The sequence below is a fragment of the Clupea harengus genome, chromosome 3 (genome assembly GCF_900700415.2).
Source record: "Clupea harengus chromosome 3, Ch_v2.0.2, whole genome shotgun sequence".
Taxonomy (NCBI): domain Eukaryota; kingdom Metazoa; phylum Chordata; class Actinopteri; order Clupeiformes; family Clupeidae; genus Clupea; species Clupea harengus.
In genome coordinates, this window is record NC_045154.1 from 32,333,472 (window position 1) to 32,335,971 (window position 2,500).

The 2,500-nt window shown below is 50.9% G+C and overlaps 1 protein-coding gene across 4 annotated transcripts in view; it reads right to left on the bottom strand.

Moving 5' to 3' along the window:
• dusp8a (dual specificity phosphatase 8a) overlaps window positions 1-2,500 on the bottom strand; it is a 46,337-nt gene that overhangs the window by 39,024 nt on the left and 4,813 nt on the right. For 3 of the 4 annotated variants that reach the window (XM_031565445.2, XM_031565443.2, XM_031565442.2), the window contains exon 2: window positions 1-137. This exon is cut by the window's left edge and continues 292 nt beyond it. The gene's annotated coding sequence lies outside the window, so the exon portion shown is untranslated. The remainder of the gene's footprint in view (window positions 138-2,500) is intronic. The other variant, XM_012832706.3, reaches the window with a different exon arrangement.

Sequence of the window (2,500 nt, forward strand, 5' to 3'; positions counted from 1 at the left end):
CCCAGGCGTGAGGGGTGGGAGAGGGACGATAATCGCTCCCAGAAGAAGATGGGGAGGGGGGTGGGGGGTGTGGGAGAGGCTGAGGTCCGATCACTGAGGAGATGAGAGGAGGAGGCTCAGGATAGACATGGCTTCTGCTGTGGGACAGACAGACAGACAGACAGACAGACAGACAGACAGACAGACAGACAGACAGACAGACAGAGAAAGACAAGGAGTTAGACAGCGTGACCAAAAGTGAGAAAGCGATGGTTACTTCAACACCTCAAAGCTTCCAAACATCTGCTTCTGCACCTGCACCTTACACCTGCACGTGGTACTCGCATCGTTGGTAAGAGTCAAATCATGGCAGCAAGCAACGGTTGTGCTAACAGAGTAGCACCACCACACACACCCCCATCCAACGGAGGATTCAAAGACTGGGAGCCCTGCTGACTGACTCAACTGGAGCACAGAAAGATTAGAAAAGTTACAATCTACCATTAAAAAAAAAATGAAGGAAGTAGGTAGACAAGTGTACTAGAGGACAAAAGTGCCGCTCAACTGCTTTCTATAATTAGCTCAGAGAATCTGGACACAAGCACATTTGGGAGTGTGTGTGTGTGTGTGTGTGTGTGTGTGTGTGTGTGCCTAAGTCAGATATAATTGCATTTTTGTCTTGGCTTTGATTAAACTGGGAAGCAGAGCAGTTACATGCATGTGTGTATAGTCGATGTGTGTGTGTGTTCGCATGTGTGTGTGTGTGTGTTCGTGTGTGTGTGTGTGTGTGTGTGTGTGTGTGTGTGTGTGTGTGTTAAAGTACTGTACAAAGGAGAGCTCAGGACCAGGTCTGAGCATTGATGTAAGGATTGCACAACATCTGCTGTCCCAGCAAAGCTTTAATGGCTTGATGGAGTACCTCATACGAGCCATCCGATACAGTGTCCTTCATCCAGTTCTAAAAACAACACACTGACAACTCTCACCACACACACACACACACACACACACACACACACACACACACACACACACACACACAAATCCACCTGTATAACCACAAACACCACACCATCATACCCAAACAGAGGTAAACAAGTCAACATTTATGCTAAAACTGCTTCACCAAACTGCAAGCTAAAGCAGAGATTTAGTCTGTAGCCTCCACTAATGCATTTCCAGGTTTCACAAAATGACAAGACCATGCAATGTCATGCTGCAAAAGAGTCTCAAAATGGGCTTCGTGCTTAAGATGGGCGCACTATTTGGCTCTGCGGGCGCTCTTGTGTTCAGAGACCAGGGTCAAAGCGCTGAAAATGCTCACTCATTGCTGACCATACAGGAACGCACTCTAGCTCTGGAGACCTGCTTTGTGTGTGTGCGCCCAGGCCTACATGTGTGTGTGTGCGCCCAGGCCTAGTGTGTGTGTGTGTGTGTGCGCCCAGGCCTACATGTGTGTGTGTGTGTGCACCCAGGCCTACATGTGTGTGTGTGTGTGCACCCAGGCCTACATGTGTGTGTGTGTGTGCACCCAGGCCTGCTCTGTGTGTGTGCGCCCAGGCCTACATGTGTGTGTGTGTGTGCACCCAGGCCTACATGTGTGTGTGTGTGTGCACCCAGGCCTACATGTGTGTGTGTGTGTGCACCCAGGCCTACATGTGTGTGTGTGCGCCCAGGCCTACATGTGTGTGTGTGTGCGCCCAGGCCTAGTGTGTGTGTGTGTGCGCCCAGGCCTACATGTGTGTGTGTGCACCCAGGCCTACATGTGTGTGTGTGTGCCCAGGCCTACATGTGTGTGTGTGCACCCAGGCTTACATGTGTGTGTGTGCACCCAGGCCTGCTCTGTGTGTGTGCGCCCAGGCCTACATGTGTGTGTGTGCACCCAGGCTTACATGTGTGTGTGTGCACCCAGGCCTAGTGTGTGTGTGCGCCCAGGCCCACCACCTGACACTACACACCGCCCCATCTCACCGACCCAGGAGCTGTTCTATAGGGGTGTCCACTGACAGACTCCAGCTGAACAGGAGAGACTGAGGAGCAGAGCTGCTGGATTTATGCAGAGAAAATCATGAGCAATTCCTTCATAGTTAATCTCTAATTGTGCTTAAACACTCCCATCCTGTTCCCAAGCAATCTGACCATAGACCCAGCAGAGGAGCCTTCAGCTATGCATAGCCATCTCTGTCCTGCTCTATTCGTCTTGTGCCACACGCAAGTACTAATAAAAAATACATGGACTTGGCTCAGCCAGCCGCGGTCTCCCTTACTAATGGAGGCTTAACCACACCAACAGGGGAAAGTGATGGTAGTCGGCATAGGCTTTCCCTGATACCGGCCGGCGCAACACCGGATAGCCTCTTCATCATCATACTCATCATCATCATCATCATCATCATCATCATCACCTGCCTGTTCCAGGCGGCGGTGGAGCTGTGTGTGAGGAACACACAGTTCCTTTCTTCGCACATTTACTGTGGAGGAGTGATGGCACTTCATCCTTGCCCACCTACGCTCTTATCTT